Consider the following 23398-nt stretch of genomic DNA (forward strand, 5'->3'; position numbering starts at 1 on the left):
AAATTGATGGATTCTCCTTGCTCTGGCAAATTAGTCAGCTAATGAGTCTTTCAACTTTTACTATATTCTGTGGCAGATTAGCATATAGGAAATGAATGGAAAGTAATCCAGTAGAGGCTGGTTACTTCTCCCTTTTGGGGGTGGGATGGGTTTCCTGCTTCATTCTAGCAGCTTAAGTGGTCACATGTCTTTGTAGCATTATTGCACTTCTAATTAAAATATGATGACTGAGTTCAATGCAGCTTACTCCCAAGTAATTATGCAAAGGATTGCTGTCATGCTGATCCCACTAAATTGAGTATTATGGCTTGCATCAATAGTGTCCATCCACCATTATAACAGATAATGCTGGTAGAACATATATTTGCTTGGCATGCCCTTCTGTGCTCCCCACATCTGTTCCAGAGAGTATGGGCACCCTCTGTAACAAATTTTAAGTACAGGGACAAAGGGAAGAAAGGGGGGGAAGACAGCTTGTGTGACATTGAGTAGCAATATATTATATAGTGCTGCTCTTTGGTGTGTGTGTGTGTGTGTGTGTGTGTGTGTTACACACGCACACACGCACACACAGACACAGGCACAGAGAGAGAGAGAGAGAGAGAGAATCACAATGAGCTTCTGTACTTCAAATGTGTCACTACATCGCTTACTGTTTGCCTGGTCAAGTCATTACCACAGAGTCTTTGGCCATGCAGGGCAGGGATTATGGGAAAAACTGCATGGCATGAAGTGTCAATTTTTGCACCTTGGAAATTTCTTATAGCATAGACCTGTAAATGCCTGATGCATGAGCAGTTTAACTAACTGCCTAATTAAGGGAAACTGTTGCAATAGCATCGGGATATTTGAGACCCTCATGTGTCACCTTTCAGATTACATGAAAAAAGAAAAGAAATAAAGATGAAGTCTTGGGGAAGGGGAACCACTGGAAAAAGTAATACAAAAAATTCAGAGGTAAGTAGTTGGTATTCATCCCATCACCTACCTGCTATTTCTATTCACCAACAGGAAGTCAATTATTCTTTTATATATCTAGCAGTACAGATAATCCTTTGTGTTATAAATTCTTGAACTAAAATCACTCATGAGAACAAGTTATAAGGGCACTACTATAAGGTTGCAATCTATGAATGGGATGACAAAAATGTAAAGCCTGCAGATTTATCTGGCCCCAAAAGACACCTGTAGGGTGGAAGAGCTTGGCAGGCTAGGTACAGAATGCAAGCCTTACTTTTCTTTCCACTGCAGCATCAATTTACAAATGATAGCTCAGATCTAATTAGTGGATTTCCAGGATATGACAAAAGTAACCTAAGACACTTTAGGGCAAGAAATAGAGAAGAGAATTACTTCAAGGTAGGGAGTTAAAGTCAATGTTAGTCCTACTTGGAATAGACCCTTCTACTTAGACTAGAAACAAAGGGAACAAGTTAGAATAACATTGGATTCAACCATTGAATAGGTCCCAAGTTGATATATATCTTGTGGACAGATAGGACTATAATGAATTAGCCAAAAAAACCATGAAAAAGAATGATATATAGTGTAGGAGGTGTTTAAACCCAGTGTCTCCACAGACAGCAGTCATTACCATCTGCAGAAAGAAGTATGTTTTCCTACCAATTCAGTAACTAGAGAAGTGTAATGCTGAGAATTCCATTCCTTTGTGTACCATGTAATTCTGAAGTGTCTCCGTTCTGGTAAGTGGCAGAAGACTATAGTGGATTTTTTTCCTGATTCCAGAAATGTTTTGTGCATTTTTTTACAGCCCCACCAGGAGCATGAAATCTTGATCTTTAAATCCGTGCAGATGCGGTCATTCTTTTTCACCACGACCCCAGTCTTTTGCAAGTGCACAAGAATGGAGACTCAGCTGTCCAATGTGTGTAGCCTTTCTTTGTCAATTTCCTAGTAAATTTCAGCTTAAAATTTCAGCTTTCAACAGAACTACCAAAGTGGAATTTGCAAAATTCACAAGCACTGGAAAATAAAAATAAAAACACAGTGGAAATTTTCACAAATTTGAAGCTGGGAGGTAAATGGAGGTGAAATTTGTGCAAATTTAGACACTGGGAAGGGGAAATCCACATATTGGATCAACTCACTACAGATCAAATCTGTGGGGGAAACACAACAAAATTGACCAGGGCTGAACTGGAAAAATCTGTTGAGTTTTCATCCTTCAAATGGAAATCTCATACATCCCTATCATTATCACATAAACACATGCTGTTCAGCATTTCCACCCAAAATCCATTTTGACCTTTCCAAAGTATCATGACCAAGAGGAAAAGACTTTTCACTGGCAGGATGGGACAAATGTGTCTGATCTCACCCTCTACAGTGGCTAAAACAGGTATTAACCCCAAATATATATACACAACACACAAACAAACACACAGGTTTATGCAGCACTAGCTTTATCATATTGAACATAGTCATTCCATCTTTTAGAAGTCAGCAGAAACCACTTATCCATTTTAAGGCTTTACATGCTGGTATTGCAGTGTAACCATCCCCAAATGTGTGTCACCTGCAAAGAAAAACATTTCTCAAGGCCTGATTGACTTTGACAAATAAACCAGCATTTACACTGGGAAGGGCAGTGTAAACATATTCAGTGGTACAGCATATTCTTTGCATGCAGAAGGTCCCAGGTTCAATCCATGGCAGCTCAGCTAAAGGATCTCGGGTAACAGTGTTAAGACTTTAACATGATACTCTAGAGAGTCATTGCCAATTAACGTAAATAGCACTGAACTATATAGATGCATGGGTTGAATCAATTTAAAGCAGCTTTGTGTGTTTATATGACTGCACTGTTAACTCTCAGGTCAGAACAACTTTACACTGATTTAACAAGCAAGTAAGGACTCATATTGCTTCTAGTGGATCTCAAAGCACAAATGCTAAGCATCATCTACATTGCACAGATAAGAGGAATTAGAGCAGAGACAGATTAAGGACCTTTCCCAAGGTCACACATAAACAACACAAATGGGGACTGTGCCAGTGAAGCACTATGAGGATCAGACTTTCAATGCCAGCTTCAGAAATGTACAATTTTTTTTAAAAAAAAAATCCTGATTCCTTTGTAAAAACAAAAATGAGCAGATAAACAAGTGTACAATTATGAAAACAGATTCAGGATGCAAGAGATATAGGTGTAATAATAAAGCCATTGGCTTAAAATACACCATATTCACTGGTATTTATGAAAATCACATTCAGATGCATCACTTTTAGTGTGGCTGTGGGATTTTTCTTTATGAAAGGAGAACACTATTTTTGTCTTTTATTAGAAAAAAGGGAAATGGCAGATTTATGATTTCGTTAGTCAAGAATATCCTATTCCACCACCGAATACTTCGAACAGCAATATTTTGTGTAATGGCCCTAGTAAGTCTATGAATGAGTCATTGAAAAGTGTCTTTAAAAAATAATCTATGCTGCTGTGTAGATTATATACATAGTCTTTCATCTGCAGAGCAGCCACCCCCACCCCCACCCCAAAAAAGGTCAAAAGGGACATCAGCAATAATAATTACAATCTACCATAAATGCTTCTCTCAACAATACATCTTTGGACCCGACATTTCTTTTATTCTTGTGCTCAATTTGAAATATACCAGATGGTAACCTATAATCAGCAATATATTAAATTAAATAAGTATAGGAACATTTTAAAATTACCTTTGTCTACATAACTGTCAGTTTTGCCTTGCTGCTTCACAGTGTTCCTTCAAAGTTGCATAATTTATCTGCTATTGCAGACCTCTGCTCCAATTACTCATTTCTTTGATTCACTATTCTTCAATACACATGTCTCTGCATATGACTATGGGGTACACAAGAAGCATTTAAGGTCACACTGCAGCCAAGAAATGAAATCCTGCAGTGAATGCCAGTTAATGATGAATTAGGTGAATGTCTACGAACACCAGATGAAAATGGTAGGCTGCAGATCTAACTCTCAGTCTAGAGTTCCATAAGCACTCCAGAGTGCATGTAAAGCTCCCATACAAACATTGTTCAATATACACTTTCATGGGGGATGCACTTCCTCATGTGCAAAGGGATGCATTCTCCATTGAGGTGAATGAAAAAGCCTCTTCAGTTATATGAGTATCTCGTGTGTGTGTGTGTGTGTGTGTGTGTGTGTGTGTGTGTGTGTGTGTGTGTTCAGATTTGTTTACATTCCATTACCTGAGGACATTTTGGATATGCAGCCAACCAAACAGGCAGTCAGATTATGTGAGTATTTTGGAGAAGCTCCTCCTTCAGGCAGTGAATGCTTCATTTAACTGAATGGTTTACTAGAAATCTACTGAAACTGGATCCTTTCTATTGGTAAGTGAACATGGTTCTATGAATGACTATTTCCTTCCTTGGAAGTGCTCATACATTTAATTACCAGTACAGAGTTGAGAAATCTCTAAAGTGTCTTTTTCTAACAGCACAATCCTACCCATATTTACGCAGAAATAGTCCTATTGGATTTAGTGGATCTTGTTCCCTAATAAGTGCATTTAGGATTGCAGCCTAAGTCCAGCATAGTGGACTATAATGAAAGTTGGAGTCTCCTGGAACTCCAGTAGTGGGTATGAAGTCATACTTCACAGCGGACTCCATCAGAGAAAATGGTCAGACGGACATTCTGCTGACCATCTAATGAAAGATGTACCTTAGATTGCATGGCTATTCATTTGGCCATCCAAAAAGAACAAGTTCTCATCACAGTCTTAGTGCCAAGTAATTACAAATATATGTAGCCCAAAAAGGAAAGGCAAACCCAAATAAAAAAAAAACTATAAGAGAAAGCCATCATAAGAAACTATCCTTAGCAAGGATGATTGAATATATTAATTTATATTTATAAAGCATTTCTCCTTTGTGGGGCTAGAACAATTTTACTGTTCTCCTTCCCATCCCTTTATGTTGAGGGATAGAGAGCTGGGGTAGGGGTGAGTAGACGTTTTGGAAAGAAAAACTAAGAGACTATGGCATAATTTAGAAACAAAATCTCCCAGATTATCCATGGAGTTATTCTGAATGAATTCTAAATCAGCCACAGCCCTTCTAACTCAAAATAGATAAATAGACTGAGGAAGAAAGAACTCTGGCACATTTCTCCAGTGTCCAAGGGAACCAACATAGAAATGCCATGCTGGATCAGACCAACAGTCCATCTAGTCCAGCACTCTGTTCACACAGTGGCAAACCAGCTGCAAACCAACAAAGCAGAACACGGTGCAACATACTTTTTCATTTGCTGGAGATTAAATCATGTTTGTTTTCTGACTGTTAAACACACATTGAATGATACAGTGTACATACAGCATGTACCAAGCACCACTACATTAGTCTACACTTTAATACATATTTTCAATAAAGCATCATCCATCCACTCTGCTACAATCCCATATCCATCTCTGCCTTCATCATCTTTGCATTTTGTCGTTATGGTGTCAATTATGAGCAGAAAGAAAAGAAAAGAAACACAAACAACAACCCCCCCTCCAATGGATTTTAATTCATTTTAACTCCCTAGTCCTTTGGAGAGAATTTAGGTAAGGGCACCTCAACATTTTTGTCAAGTTCATACATACTTACTATAAAACCACAGGGAAGGTAAAACATCTCTTTTTAAAAAAACAAACACAAAACCATACATTTTAAAGGGTTCTTGCACAAAAGCTCCTGCACTTTTTTGTCAGAAATTTGCCAGGTTTTATTCTCTCAGATGCAGCTAATTTGCCTGAAAATTTCATCCAATTCTGCCAAAAACAGTATAGCCATTTGTTCTTTCCCCCGTTATAGTTAGTGGAACGACATCCAACATTTTAGAAAAGGAATTGAAATGAGGATCTGCTTCGGATCTGAGCTGAAACACAAGGTCTATCCAAAGATCCAAGCTGAAGCAAGTTCAAAAACAAATCTTTTTTCTCCTTACACCCATAAAGATTAGACCATTGATAAACCACAGTCAGGGCCATTAAGTTAGGGTCATGAGTAAGGATAAAATGGAGAGAAGGAGAATTACGTATTCCGCCTTGGGTTTCTTGGAGTAAAAAAGGCAGGATATAAATGGAATAAATAAATAAATGGCTGCTTTATTATGGAAATGGAAGTGAATTTATGGAGCTGAGTTCTGAGCAGATGGGAAACAAAACCAGGAAAGCTGAGCACACCCACTGTTTACCAGTTGTATATCTGGAAACTCAAACTATGAGTCAGGTATTAACTATAGTTAACACAAACCATGGTTTTGCATTATGTCTGGACCCAGCCTAACAACATTCATAGCTAATGTCACAGGAAGAATTATACCGTGTTAGATTCTTTTAGGATTTAACAATTGTACTTTCACAAAAGAGTGGGAATTAAAGTTTTAACATATATCATACAGACAAGTTAATCAGTGGCTTCTACAAAATGTAACATTTAATAGTTTTTTAAAATGCAAAAACAGTATGAGCAATCATTTCATTTTGATACTTCAAGACTAAGAGAGTATATTATCTAAATTCTTTATTTAAAATTCCTGTAAAAGGCAGTGCAAAATTGCAAAGATGAAGAATTCTTTTTAAATAGTACTATAAATATACAGTATTAAGTAAGTGTCATGCCTGCACAGCAAGAGTCTGTACAAAGGTGTTGTTATCACCACCACTCAGAACCACACTTCCTTTTTTAAGCCTTCTGGAAATCTAAGAATCTCTCAGTGACTTACCAGATTTTATTTAGATATACCTCAAGCAAGCTACTTTTTATACCAGACACAGATAAGATGGTCATAAGTCCTACTTTCCAGAGGAATGTCCTCTATTTGAAGATATCCCCTAGTTAAATGGCTGTTAAGTCAAAGTCCAATTTAAAGATAAAACACCATAAGAAGAGATCACAGTATTATAGCCTTTTACCAATTCAGGGAAAAGAATAAACATGGGGGAAGGGGGACTTGGATTTTCTGTCTTCAGTATCAAGATATCTGTAAGAAAATGTATACTTCCATAAATTGTCATCTGTCAGGTTTAGTGACATCCCTGCTACCATCCAATGGTATGACAAAAAAGAAGTATGTAAACAAAACAGTATCCTGAGTTTTCAATGTGCAGTAACTTTCAAATCTAAAGCTAGTTTAAATATACATTAATTTTACAGCGATTTCAAGCAAAGACAGTTAGTTTCTTCTTAACTTATCTTCCAGAGTCATCTATCAGAGGCTCTTTAGTATTTGCAGATAATCTTATTTTATTCAAGGATCAAGCCTCAAATTATTCTGAGATTGAAGTAGCAGAGTATTTTCTCTCTACTAAGATCCTATTCAAACAAATTATTGTCTGTACTTATTTTGTGTTCCATATATAAATCCATAGTCACTATGACAATATTGGCAGACAGCATAATTTGGAGCCTATAATTCCTAAAACACTAATTCCTAAAATCATGTTTTATCTCATATAAACCCTAAATCTACTTGACTGACTGAAAATAATCCCCATCTTGTAATTATCAGAAGATCCGACAATATACTAAATACTCCTCCTAAATTTTAGATTAAAACCATTATTGATCACAACACCATCAGTTTAAGCACTAGGATGTGCAGAGCGGGTATTCTCTGCCCTGAAATTCAGGGTGGAGCTTTGTTGAGGAAATTCTCTGTCCCAGTTTCCAGAGTGGGTCCCTCCCTCCCGCCCCCTGTTGAATTACCCATCGAAGAACTGTTCCATTTTTGGGTAACCGCTACATTATCGTCAATGGGAATTAACTGAAATGCTTACAGCTCCCTCCGTTTTAAAGATAAACAAATGAAAATTGGCACCATGACAGCTTCTAAAGAGGGCTTTAGGCATGCCAAGTTTGGATCAGATCCCTGCATGCACTGATTTATAGGGAATTTTTAAAGTTTGAACTCAAATGTCCTCTCAGGCACCTCTCGTGGCTTGATCTGTATGTTGAGGGAAATGGAAATGAAGCAGCGGGATAAGCAATGAATGCAATAATAAATAAGTATATATAAATTAATAAATGCCACAAGAGCAGCACACAGCTTGCCCATCCTTAGAGAGGACAAGAGGTTTGCAGAACGATGAGAAGAATGCACCCACCACTACTGTCAGTCAGGCACATTGGAGTAAGTCAAGTCAAGTCAATAATGGCTTGGAGGAAGAGGATGATGATGATGATGATGATACACACACACACACACACACACACACACACACTGGTAGCCCAGCCAGCCAATAGGAGTAATAGTTTAATTGAATAAAGAGCCTGCCTAATTCAGGTGTAGAACCTTACTAACTGACGATGCCAGCCTAACAGCACTTTCAAACTGTGGATGACTTCTATGAGTCCAAGCAGAAATGCACAACAACCAGCCCTGCATTCCCCGCATGGCCAGAACCAGCAGCTGCAGTCAGTGTTTCCCATGCCTCATGGAATGTTATCAAAGTATGCTTTATTAATTGTGTAATGCTTGTGCCCAACCCTAAAACACACAAACTTACAAGTACAAGAAGTTTTTTTTTTAATGGGGGAAGTAAATGAAACAACAGTCACACAGACAGTGGGCTGGCTTGAAGGATTTCAATTGAAACAGCTTATTTCCTGGTTTTTAAGCTAAAGAGCAGGACACATGCACACAGCTGCCTTGAGTGGACTTAAAGGAATATTTGAAGGAACAATTCAAAGAAAAGGCTTTTTAAAAGGTTTTAAGATTTTTGGACAAGCACGTGCTGGGGGTGGAACAGCTCAAATGAATGAAACATTAAAGAGCCAAAAAAAAAGAAGAAGAAGAAAAAGATCCCCCTCTCTCTTAAATAAATTCAATTTGCAACAAATGCTAAACAAATAGTATATTTGCTCGCTCTCTCTCTTTCTCTCTCTCTGAAATGAATGCCACCGGACTGAGAACCCGAATGAGTGTGGATAAATGATTGGCATTCCCTCCCTAATTGGTTAGCCACAGATGTCAAAACTACCCCACCCCATCACACCATGCTCCTTTTTGGGAGGTTTTTGGTTAGACACACCACATACACACACTAAATAGCTGAATAATTTCAGAGACGTTAGAAGACGTTGATAGTTTCTTCTCTGTGTGTGTTTTATTGTTTTTTGCCTTCTCATAAACTGGCAAAACCAAAGAGTTTCCTTACAGTTCAGGAGCTTGTAGCTCCATTTGTTACAAAACATTTTTTTAAACAAGTTTTTAAAAATTGTTGGAATATACTGTACATTTAATATACCAAAAGTGATAATTTTATGCCCAACCAACTTGTACATAATTACATTTTATGTTCCTAAAGTATCAAAGTGACTTCCAATCTGTAGAGAGGGCTAATATTGCATTCCCCACCACCATTTTCAATTTTTCAAAAATGGGGAAAACTGTTCCCCCCCCCCCCCCCATGGCCTCAAAATTTCCAGAAATTTAACATCTCTAGTCATACCACAGTAATGAACCAGATGGTGTGGATTGTACTTGGCATTTACTCTGAGCTAAATAACAACCTTACTAAGTTTTCTATATTGGATTTTTAAAATTATTTGTATTAAAATGTTTTTAAATGTTTTAATATGTAGCATATTTAATTTTTTAAATTTTTGTATATCTCTATCTGTTTTAACTGTACATGTTTTAATTTGTAAAGCTGCCTTGAGTCCCAGTACTGGGGAAAAGGTGTATTATTATTATTATGTAGGAACAACAGAGAAGCTGGTTTGACCAAAAGGTATTCCTTGGTCATGTACCCTCTGACAGATGTTCAGGTCAATTATTAAAATACAGGAAAACTGCATTTGGAAGTAATTGATTCAACAGCTGCAACACAAAGCATAGCCTCATGGCCTTCTGTTACTTAGGCAGAACAACAATTTTCTTAACTATGCTGGGATTTAAAGGTTACCTTCTTAATAACTGCATATTATATTATTTCTATTATAGTGAATTAAGAACCTTAAGATGTACAGCACCCCATTGTGAGGCAGGAATATCATCTGAATAATCCATAAGTCACAGTAGGACTCATTAAGAGGAAGCTGGCCCAAGTACTAAAATCAACAGCTCCAATTAACTAGAGATACAAGGCTGAAATATTTAAATTAAACCTTCTGTATATTCATCTTGAAATGATCCGGTCTCCTAAATGCAATTGATGACTTCTGATCTTCACATGAAAAATGATCTCTGGTATTCGGGACGTACAACCTATAGCATGCATATTATTATTATTATTATTAGTAGTAGTAGTATTCTGCCTTTTGCCCAATACTGGGCCTCAAGGCAGCCTTACAAAATTTAAAACATATACATTTTAAAAACCTATGAAAAGAAATACACAAAAGTTAAAATATATTAAATATATTACAATATTAAAATATTAAACATTTAAAATACATGACAATTTTAAAAGTCCTTAGCATAGACAGAAGCCCAGATTATTCACCAAAGGCATGCCGTAACAAGTTTTTGCCTCTTGCGAAAGCACATCAAGGAGGGAGCCAGTCTAGCTTCCCTGGGAAGAGAGTTCCAGAGCACTGGAACAGCCACCAAGAAGGTCCTCTCCATGTTCCCACCAGGCGCACCTCTGAAGATGGTGGGACTGGAAGAAGGGCTTCCCCAGAAGATGCATAATTAAAGATCCATTTCTTTACCTCAGCCTTCCCTGAGTGAATGTGCTGCCCAGTTTGTTTGAAATTATAGTGTTATATTGGTGTTAATATTTTTATTAATATCTCATATAAATGTTTTAGCAATTATATATTTAATTGTGTTTTAATGTATATAATAACGTATTTTAATGTATTTAATTTTCTTGTAAACTATATTTAAAGATATTTAAAAAAACATGAGATGCAGTATCTACTGTAAATTTATCAAATAAATAAATAATAAATATATCTATTCCTGGAAAAGTGTCGGATGATTTAAAAAGAATGACCATAGATTTTCATCAGATTTTCACCCTCTTGTTATTGCCAGGAAATGGTCTGAAAAACATAGGAGCCTTTTCTAGTAATAAAATTAAGCAGGTCTAGACCTGTCAGCTGCCTGGAAACTGCAGTCCTGGAAACCACTTTGAGCCACTTTGAGTAAGGTAGAAGTGTAGTAGGTAGATACTTTGCAGAACGCAAGTTTATGATATACTTAGAGCAACAATGAGCAGATTACAGAGGATCAGGCATTTTATTTATTTATTATATTTTTAATCCACCCAATAACTAATGTTCTCTGGGTCAATTACAAACAGTTAAAAGGCTGAAATGCCATGCAAACTGTTAAAATATAAAATACAAATATTTAAACAAACACAGCACAATACAAATAAAAATATACAATAGAACAAATAGCTCAGGAATCAATTAAAATCTAGCCATAAAAATCTAGAACTAAGTCTCTAAAATTTCTGGGAGAAAATAAAGGTCTTTATCCGGTGTCAGGCAAACCTTTTTGGAGAGAGTATACCATTAGTGGGATGCCACAACAGAGCTACTTGCTACTCTTGTAGCTACACAGTTTCCTTCTGCAACGGCACCCAGAGGACAGCCTCTGAAGATGCCCTAAAATTCCAAGCAGGTACATATGGGAGGAAACATTCTTTTAGATATTTTGGTCCCAAGTTATTTAAAATACTGTGTACCTATCTAAATTATCATGGAGGAGATGACCAGTAAGTGTAAGCTAATAAATTATAAACTAATTATAAATATTGGAGAAAGCTGGAACAGTATGGAGTTGAAAATAGTTGTTTTTAAAGTGAGCAATGTCTCTTCATGTTCCAAATCAGTATTTTCTTTTCTCACAAGAGTGAAGTCAAGCAGACTTTAGTAAAAGACAGATAATAAAGCCCCTGAACAATTCTTCCGTTTTTTAAATTTAGCATCTCATTCAGTTCTACTTGTCATCTGTCAATACAGATTAGTCACAATCAAAAAAGCATTTCATTTTGTATGAGTAATAAATGTTCAATGAAATATCCCTGTGGCCTTTAACGCTGTTGTACACTCATGCACAGATTCTTGTAGGTGGATTTTTGTTGTGTGTGACTACAATAAATCTGTCTGTTTTCTAGTTGGAGTAGCATGTTACCATACTAGTCTCTTTTTATACTGGTTCAAAGTGAAAATTGTCTCACAAACAATGCACATCGATTTTAAGCCTTTTTCACCTTGAAATTTCTCCATATCGTGAGAGCATTGCATAACCATCAAATCACTGCTCTGGACAGCACAGTTGGATAAGATAGCCAGGCAGGATTAAGGCACACTGTTGGGAGATTGTTGTGGATAATGGAGGCTCCAGAAACTGTGTATTACCTACCTTGCATAAATGGGGCCTTTACATCCACCATTAATAATAAGGTTCCAGACAAGGGCAGATGGCTGCTGGGCAGTCCCTGAACCATGGGGTGTGCAAAGAGTGAGCCAGTGAACACGCCACTGCCTAGGAAGCTGGGCCCAGGAAGGGGGTGGATTCAGGGGAGTCCGTTGCACTCCTGGACCCAATCAGGCATCCACAACATCCCTTAGCTGTGAGCAATACCAGAAAGATCATGAAAATCACACTGTGATCCAGTTCACACATCACAACAACCCAGGTGTTGTTGTTAATGAGTGAGCATGTGGTATATGCTTCCCAATAACTCCCACTGCAAGTGGGAGCAGCTAAACAACTCAAGGATGCTCTGTCTCTGGGTTGTTTAGCATGACTTGTGAACTAGGAAGTCTGGCTTATCCGGGAAAAGACAAACCAGAGTTGGAACTTAGGGTTAAAACCAGCATCCTCTGCATTTGTGACAACAATTTGTTTGTTGTTCCATGTGAACTGTGCCTGTGCCTTACAGTCAAGCCCTGTCAGTTATATAAGAACCTAGTATATATTTGTATCTCTATTTGCATCTCCAGAAATAGGGTTTTAATGTATTAGGATTTTATAGAAAGTAGCCTCATGCATTCCCCTAAACTAGAGTTAAAATTACCCTTAAATTTTAATGGCTGCACTAAATGGGTAGGGTGCAATAGCCCAAGGCTTGTTGACATAATGCTAAGCCATAATTTAGTATTACATCCACACCAGAAAATGTCAAGCATGTTATCTTTCCAATTAAATGGACAAGCACTAACGGTAAGATACATTAAACCAAATAATTTCAGGTAGTTTAACTGATATCTGCTTTAAAATACCTAGTAAAGCTGATAACGCAGGCGATTTGTTCCTTTGCACACTGATATAGTTAGGAAAATTACCTCCCACTTTTTAATTTGCTTACATCTCTTACACATTAGCTCTTGTTGAGGAATTGATAGTAAATACAATTTGTTCTCCTAGTTCCTTATTTAGCTCTAATCACATTGGTTTAGGGAAGCAAATGTTAAAGCGAATGTCCCACAACATGTCTTGCATTCTGAGTATTTTATTATCTGATGAATCACAAATCTTAAAAAATGATAGTAAAAACAGTAATATTATTCTCCCCAAAACAAAGTACAACTATACTTGTTTTCTGAGTCATGGATTCAGTGCTTTTGTTAATGGCCATTCTCCATTATCATTTACAGTATATCGAAGACCAGTAATGAATTTGTGCTTTATTCATATCTCCTACCTACTTCTGAATAGTGTATCCATTTAACTGTTTATTTTTTAAAGATTTATAACCTGTCCTATCTTGTCAAATATACAGTGTAAGCCCATTATGGCCAACACACACATAAATTAAAATGCAAATCAACTCCCCCGAAAAGCTAAATATAGTAGAAAGAAATCCAAATGCAACAGCAGCACTAAAAACCAATGCAAACTAACAACAGTAAGAATCAAAGCAACTAGCCAAATAGGGGTGAAAAAGTAGACTTTAATCCAGAGGTATTCTGAAAGAGACTGAATTTCGCTCAATGCCTTAAACTGTCTAATCTGCCTTTCCGGGGATGACATTCTACAAAGCTGGCATCAAAACTGAAAAGCCATACTCCCAGTAGATATTTTCCAGATCTGAATTGGCATAGGCACCTGGAGCAAGGCCACTGATATGGAAGGTTAAAACCAGCACTTTAAATTCACCGTGGAAACAAATCCATGTAAGTCAAATAGGATCAGAGTAACATGTTCCTATTGTCCAATTTCAGCCAACAACCTGGCAGAAACATTATGTACTGGTTTCTGAAGGTTTTTCAAGTTAACCCCACTTAAATAATAATAATAATTTATTTCTTATCTGCCTCTTCACTTAGATCAAGGAGGGGAACAACAGTGAATATAAAAAACGTTAAAAACTGATTAAAAACATAGCATACATGATTAAAACATCCTTAAATCATTCTAAAAATTTCACTGGATAGGCCTGCCGGAATAAATCAGTCTTTATTGCTTTTTTAAATGCTAAAAGACTGTCAAGTTGACGAATCTCAACTTGTAAAGGGTGGGTTTAAATGCCATGCTAAGCCATCCTGTAAATAGGTCACAGTGGGTTGGTCCTTCTGAACAACCTATGGTACACCTGAAAGATGATTCGGCTTCTTGTGGCATGTTCATCCCCTTTCTTCCCCCTATCCCAGTCTTCCAGCTGGCTCTGGCTCATATCCCAGGCACCTTTGCAGCAGAACCCATCTTGTTTCCTTGCCTGGCCCACTTCCCGCTCCAACCACTACCACTTTTCATTCACCACTCTCTTGGTGGTTTTGCAGTACACAAATGTGCTCCTAATATTTTAGTATTATTTCCCACCCCACACCCATTGTTTTGTAAGTGTGCAAGAGCACACTTTTGCCTCCCCGATGTATGTAGTCCTGCCTTGTCAATGTCTTTGTATGTTGTACCTGTCAACAGGAGCAGGGAAGGGGAGTAGGTAACATATATGGAAACTGACAAGGCAAGACTGCAGATAAGCTAAATTGAACCCAGTTGAAAAGGGCCATGGCAAAACCTATTTACTTCGGTGCACTGTGACAGCAGTAAGTGTACTAAAGGGTGGGGGGAATACCTCCCACTTAGCATGTAATCCTCTCACTTTTAAATATTGAACTGACACGTGCCAGTGTTCTCCCCCTATTCAAGTCTCCAGCAAGTCAAGAAAAGGGAGGTACTGCATTTTAAATGTAATTTGATACTTTTTTTTTTTTTAGTGGAGAACTGCACTGCACAATTTGAAGTAAAATTCTGGAGATAATTATGTTCCAATTCTGGAGGTAATCATGGCAAGTGTGGATTGTGTCAGTTCAAAAAGATCAAATTCCTCAAGCATCTCTAGTTGAATGTGGCATTTGAACAGTCAAGGAAAACTGGATTTGTGGTGAATATATCTATTTAGGTACTCCATTAAAAAAACCTTCTTGATTGTTTGATGTCAGGTCAACAGAATAAAATTACCTACAGATGTTCAATACAAGTACAAGTAATAAAACAAAGGACATGCACACAGGAATATACAACTGCCTATCCCCAACAAGATACAGCCAGGAATGGCACTCAAGTAAGCAAGATTAGCTCTTGGGGCGGATGAGAATGGCAAGACTTTACCTCCTAGACTTGCATGTATCTCTGTGAAACTACTATTCATTTGACAGGCCTTGTTCAAAAATTAAATCTGTTTGTGCACTGGCAGAAATCCTTGCGACAATCAATGGCTCCCTCATACTGAAACTTTCACCCATCCCTCTGATGAACCCCAGGAGGGCACCTCCAAGCAGTAATCCAGAAGTGACAAAGAGTATTAAAGTATTTTTTCTGTTAACACTTCTTACAGAAGTACCTTTTGGAGATTAAAACCAATATAATGTGTTGTGCATAATAAGTGTCTTTACACTCCTGTTGCAAGGCTGCAGAGAAATTTAACATTATTGCCTGCCCCTCGACTTTCACTTCATCTTTTATCATCAGATATGAAAGCAAAGACAAGGTATATCATTCTGCACCTCATGAAAGAGGAATTCTTAGCCCTAACTGCCTCTTTTCAAAGGGCAACATGGTAAGTGCACTTTTGCCCTGAAACATATAGAGCTCCATCACACCAGCGTTTTAATACACTCTCGACATGCCTGGTGCACGGTTTTGCAGCGCAGCACCCACATGTCGTACCCATCCTGCTGTGATCTCACAGTGATTGTGACATTTCCCCCTCCTCTTCCATTTTATTTTTGTATGGGGAAGTCCAGTTCTTTTCGTCATGCGCGATAACATTGCTGTTCTGTGCCCATGTTATTTCCTTTTTGATGCTATTTCAGATCGTCCCGATTTTTCTGTTGTGTTTGTGGAAGGGCTTGTATGTAGGATGGTGTTGCTGACGAAAGCAGAGGGAGGGGTGGTTCTCCTCCAGCATGATTTCAATTTCCTTTCCTCATCATTCTCCTTGGGAACGCCTGCTGGATCATTGGTACAGAGTTGACTGAGTTGGTCCTTCATACTTTTGGTCCTCCAGTTCAGTTTATAAGGATCCTAAGGAAAGCATTGTGTGTCCTTCCCCACTTCTCCTAAGTTTTACAGTGCAACAATACTTCATTGAAACGAGGATAGTTAGACCAATCTGTGGACATGGTGTTGACTTTCCCTAATCCCTTAAGTACACCATTGCATCATTACACCATTTCAGCCTACCAGAATTGCATTCAATTGCATTTGCACAGAAATAAATAAAACATGGGGAAATAAGAATCAGAGCAGGGGAAGGAACCCATGTCCTACATCCATCTCAAAGTCCCTCCCAGCCACAACAACCAATGAACAGCAAGGGGAAGGAGAAGGGAGGAGACAGGGTGGTATGTTAGCAATGTGAGGTCACACAGGTGAAAGGATACATAATTGAAATAGCGCTGAAATCGCATAACGCACACACATGAAAGTGATCAGTGCCTGATGCACTGTTGAAATGGAGGCGGATAGTACAGGGACAACCCGGGGGACGGGACACATGGTTTGATGGAGCTCATAGAAGCTCCTTGCCTGGTGCACAAAGGAAAATCTCATCTCTTTCACTGGTGCTACAAGCTGATACAGGAACAAGGAAAAGCACCATGGAAAGAGTATTTTTAGGTTTCATTTTACCTGTTGCTCTGATGAATCCCAGCCTAACACCTAAGAGCCATGACTCTATTTGCATTTGTATGTACAGGCAACTGAAACAGAGCTGTTAACCTGCTTGAGGCAGGAAACCACTGCAGCATGATCAGAAACTTATTTCATAGCAGTGATAGCTAGAGACTATAAATCTGCTTGCATTTAATGCCAGGTTTGCCTATATTAATCTAAGCAATGCATTTAATGCCGTGTTTCCCTTCAATGTTTTCCAGTGGTTCTCTGTTTCCTTTTTCTTCCTATGGGCAATATTGTTTATTTGCAAAGAGCCAATTGCATAATCAAAGTATCCAGCTCCATATGACTTGGGTGAGCCTGGTCACTTCTTTAAAATCTTCTGTTCCCTTTAAAGGGCTATATCTGAACAACATGAAAGATGAATCTTAGCTCCATTTTTGAATTTACACCAAGCCTACACAATCTAAATGGTAAAATGCATTGAATTAACCCTGATAATTTTTGCAGTATTTTTAGCAAGAAAGGTAGCACGGCTTATCTCATGACAAATTGTACTGCTTCAAAGAGACACACGCTTCCCTGAAAGCAGACAAGCTCTGATGGTTTCAGGGGGAAGTAACCTCATTATTTTTATTTGTGGAAATAAACATTAGAGTGTCATCTCTGGATAAATGTAAAATAGAAACTAGCAAATATTTGGAAAGTTCCTTAAAACATAACTGCACACCAATTCAGGACACAGCGAATAATTATGTACTGACCTGTAACAACACTACACCATAGCATAAATATGTACAGGATAGTAGGATTTGGAATGAAATAACTTTTCAAAAATACTAAATCTGAACTAATTCCACTTAAGAAAAGCCATTGATAATACTAAAACAATACCAGATGGATAAACATATCATGGTACTACTAGCAAAGTTTGGAATGGGACTCAGAGTGCACCTTTCCAATAGTGCAGACATTGTCTATGACCCATTCTCTCTCCCCCTCACACACACACACACAGTTCTGTGCAGATATTCTAAATTCAGCAACAAGCACATAGAAGGATGATCTCACTCACTCTTCTATATATTGATTGCTGCCAGATTTAGAACATTCACACAGGTGTAATTATTCCTTTTCCAAAAGTATCCAAGATTTCATCACTAGCCCTTTTTTCCCTAATGTGTTATCTTTGTACATGCAGGGAGTTTTCCCAAGGGATGCTTTCAACAAGTCATTCTACCTCCACCCCCTCACTTCATATGCATTCTGAGATATAGTTGTGTGGAAGAAATGCTAGTACAAACATCACCTTATTAAGTTGTAGCCCAGAGGAGACATGCACAGCAGTAAGTTCCAGTTAAACCACTGTATTTCTTCTGAGTAAAGGCATTTAGAATTCGATGCCCATTTCTGACTGCATATTATATACCTAATGTAGTATATTGCAGCTTTTCATGTTGCCTTTCACCTTAATCCTAAACTCACATTCATAGATCATATTAAACTGGGTTGTGACTGACATGTGGGTTGGAGACTTTGGCTGGTGTTCAAAGGGATGTAAATACTCATTCCACACATGCACATAATTTTATTTTAATGCTACTTTTGCAGAAGGTGCCTCTCTTGTGTCTGCAAATTCTTTGAACACCCGAGTTCAAAAAGCAGTTTGATGATCAGACACAAGTGGTTTTTCTAAGGGGAAAACAGCATAGCTTTTTCCCTTTGAAAACCTCTCATACCAGTTTGCTTGGAAACCCTAGTAATGAACTGAAAGAGATTCTCTGAATCATATCATAGTGGGTAATTCTTAAGAACAACAAATACAATGACAAAGTTGACTAAAATAGATTCTGAGCATTCAGATCATCTTCAAGTAATTGCCTTTCCATAATGTTTTCATTCAGACAACCAGGACTTGCACCTCCATGTTATACTGCTGACATTTTATACAAAAGTTTCTTTTGAACAATGGGTTGGAACCCATGCTTGTCATTTGCTAGTGAAACAGAAACTGCTAACAGACTTAATTTCCTCTCTCCTATGCAGCCCCCCTGTGGGTGCCCGAAAGCCTGTTCTGGAGGGTTTGGGGGCCATTTGAAGTAGATTTGGAACATGCACAGGGGTCTGCATAGGAGAGGGGAGGACAGGGAAGTCCTATTGTGTAAACTGAGGTCTGCTTAAATGATGCTGAATCCAGTCAATTTGTTGAAAAATATTCCAGAACAGGATGTAGACACACTATCGGATGATTACCACATATCTGGTAATGTTTTAGCACCACTTAGGCTGCAATCCTTATACACCCTTCCATTGAACTTAGTGGGGCTTACATCTGAATAGTAACTTTATAGGATTGCACTGTCAGTGATTTTCAGCTGAGTATGTGAACCATCTCCATTTCAAAGTATTGTGAATGAGATTATGTCTAGTAATATGGCAGATTAACCTATGGTGTATCTGAAATGCACATCAAAATGTGATTTAAAAACATTTTTAAAATCTCAGTCCAAGTTTAGACCTCTAAAGCAGACTTCTACAACCTGGTGCCCTCCAGATTTGTTGGACTACAACTCCCAGCATCCCAAGCCAGTTATAGTCAAATACATCTGCGGAGCACCATGTTTGGAAAAGCTACCTGAAGTCTCCCCCTCCCCCTCTAGAATATAGATGTACATGGCATATTTGTATACTATGGGTTTATGGAGACTTAGTTATGCTTAGAAAAGACATATAAAAGCAATAGAAACTAAGTTAACCATGACTAACTCATCCAGTTGTTTTCAATGGGTCTTCTCTAAACATAATTAAGGCTGGATGTAACTGTTTATGGACATGCAAGTAGTCTAAAAACAACTCAACAGTTGCAGAATGCATTCAAATGGATTCTGGACACTAGCAGGATGAATTTGACAAAAATACTTACATAGAAAAGCAGAGACAAGATTTTCCAAAAAGAAGACTTGCAAATGATATCCCCTGAAGAATATCATTACCTTAGCAATACTAGTTTTAACTTGCAGCAACTTTACTTTCAATAATAAACAGTACCTACAAATAAGTGCATGGTTACCTCTTATGTCAATTTATTCATGAAGGAAGTTGAATAAGTCATTCTTAAACAACCAAGCAATAAATCAAAATGTTTGGTGGTGATACATTGATTACATATTTGCAATCTGGACCAATGGAAGAGTAAGTTTACAGCAAGTTAAAACCTATATCAACTCGGTCCATCAAACAATCACAGGTGGAATTGCACCACAAAAATGTATACATCTCTTTCAGTGAGGTTCCTCTTTCCATCAAACAAAACAAGATAGCTAAGGGTGTATATGTTGATATTCACATTTACTGAAACTGGGATTCCTGCCATCTAAAAATACAGTGGGTTGGATCAAGTCTAACAGGGGAGTTCTACTTGTGCTGGGGTAAAGGAGTAGGCATGCAATCTTTGTGATTCTTCCTTCCCTGTGTATTTTTCTATGCCTACTCAAAAGCTACTCTGGAGGGCTAAGGGACTCAACAGTGTGAGAGGTGATGTGGGAAGCTGCAGAGGGAAGAGGGAGTCAGCAAAGATCACCTCCCTGACACCTTCTTCCAGAGGGAAGCTTCTGCTGGAAGCTGTTGCCTTCTGTGAATTGAATGGCCAATCCAGATCCATCAAGAATCATCATATAGTTTGGCCCTCAGAATTAGACATATCGGAAATGAAAATTACTTCACATACTTAAAAAAGCACCCTTTCTGGATGTTATTGACAGTAAGATCTAAAGGATTCTTTCCATCCAGAGAATCAATTCACTACAAGTAGAGGAAGATACTAAGATGGTTCACTGTATCCGTTTTGTGACAGACTTTCATCCAGCATCTCCTCTCACCTGGATATTAAGGAGAACTACACCTTGGTGGCCAACTCACAACTCCTTGAAAAAGCTAATTAAAAACTTCCTTTCATTGCTTTTCAACTGGCTCCAATTTTACACAGTTACTTTTGAGAGCTGAAATAAAACCACCTATCATAAATCCTGGATCCCAGCATTGACGATCCAATAATCATCCTAATAGCTCATGAAATTGTGCTTTCAAAAGCTGGATGACTAGCAAGACATTAAACAGAATGTTATATGTAATAGAAAGAAAATGGTGTGACTGCTATTCATGATGTGTGGAAAAGAACTACAGACCCTCATAATCATTTTCAGGAATCACAGGTTAGTAATCACCAAAAACAAACTTTAATAACTTGTTGCAAAACATTTTACATTTAGAATGCCATTTGCTTTTTGTGAACCTCTCAGAGAGCTTCAGCTATTGGGCGGTATAAAAATGTAATAAATAAATAAATATTTACATTTTTGAAACAAGGCATAACTCCTTGACTATGCAGATGTAACACCTTAACACCCCATTGACTTAACTTTGAGGGTAGCAGATTAATTTTATTGAAAGCCTTCCTTACACTTACATATTAGATGTTACCTTCCTAAGAATGCTCCTCATCCTCCGCATTCTCAGAATTATTATCTTGGTCCTCAACTGGTTTGAACAACTGGGCTATTGAGGAAGGTGAGCAAATATACTAATACTAGTATATAGCATCTGATGTGGGGTGGTAGGGACAAGTCCTGCCCTGCAAGAACTTTTAACCTGCAATATTATTTTAATTTAATTTAATGATAGTATTTATCTTTGCTTTGTTATAAACCATTCTAAGTGCAATTTCCAAAGAGTGGTTGATAAACAAATGATATGTTATTATATTGTATAAATGCTATTGTTTTTAAGACTATCATTTTAGTATAATGTACTTAACATAGTTACTCTTTCAAAGTAGGTATACAAAAATATCTCTCAAGTATCAAAAGAGAAGTGGGAAAGAAAGTGTGCTTATATGTATATCTCATACCCAAACAGTTGATAATATACAAGAACACAAGTTAAAACTTAATATGGTTTATATATTGTTTGTAGTATATTGTAGTTGCATTAAGTTTTTTATCTCCATAGAAAAATCTTTTAATTTACTTTAATGTAGATACAGCACAGCCCTTGTAGTAACTCAGAAAAATGATAGCTATAATTGACAACACTATTAAAAGTTGAGACTTTCTACATTGCTGATTTCATTGCCTATAAGTATGTTAAAAATATAAGCCCACTAACATACTAGGTATATTGGCTCTCAGATAGTATTGATTGAGAAAAATTATATAGTCCTTCTATATGGGTGATAACACCTGAAATATATACAACTTCTGAAAATGACACAATGAAACCTTCTGATTCAGCATTTACGATCAATTTCTAGGGATCTTATCTTCAGTATGTTTTAATACTTCAATAGACATCTATAGGACCACTGTTCAGCAACTGGATTAATTTATCTTAATTTTTGTTGTTGAAAAAAACAAGAGAAAAATAGCATCTGCTGGAATGTTGTTCCATTCATGTCACCTGTTGTTCTCACAATAAACCACCTAAAACACAAGCATAGGAAAGGGGGTGCAATCCTCTACCTAGATGGCCATCCATGAAGGACTACCTAAAATATAAGGGTCATCCGGGCATGGCTTATTTAACATGATGCCCAGCAGAAGACTGAACTACTCAAAGATTGTTATAGCACAATAAAAACTTGCTGTCCAATGTGGAAAAAGCTAGGTATGATACCCTGGGGATATTTTGTTGCTGTTGTTTTTGTTTTTCTAAACAAAACATATAGCAGAAAGCAAAATACTAAAATATGTGGGCCAATATCTTGCTATTCTATTACACCTCCTGTGTATCTGATAGCAACAGGTTAGAAAACAATACCAAGCTAAAGATTCAAGAGAAAATAAATTGAACACTTTCATCTATTTTAAACCAAAGCAATGTTCAAATAAAAAATAGATGAAGTTTAACACAAAAAACTAAAAGTCATGATTATACATTCTTGATTAGATCTACTATATGATGTGTTCTAGTGATTTGTAAAAAAGAAAAGGTCTTCTACCTAAGAAAAACAAATAAACTGCATACATTGATGCATGTATATTGAAACAAACAAACATACATAAGGTATTTCTTGGAACATTAAACTGAAACCAAGAGCAAAAGCTAACTAGTATGTTACAACCTTTCTAATATCCCACACAGTTCTGCAACCCATTTATCCATCCCCCTCCCCACAAAATGTAGGTCAAAAAGGAAAAAAGGAAAAAATTGCAGTAGAGCTGTAACCAAAACAGTGCCAATTGCCCTTATGCTTGCTTTTAAACCGAAAACAGCTAACACTCAGTTATACCAAACACTTCACTATTTAGAGTTTGCTTAAACACCAGTTTAGTACAAGTTCAGAGGATTTTGTGTGTGTGTGTGGCG

The sequence above is a fragment of the Elgaria multicarinata genome, chromosome 1 (assembly GCF_023053635.1).
Source record: "Elgaria multicarinata webbii isolate HBS135686 ecotype San Diego chromosome 1, rElgMul1.1.pri, whole genome shotgun sequence".
Classification (NCBI taxonomy): Eukaryota; Metazoa; Chordata; class Lepidosauria; order Squamata; family Anguidae; genus Elgaria; species Elgaria multicarinata.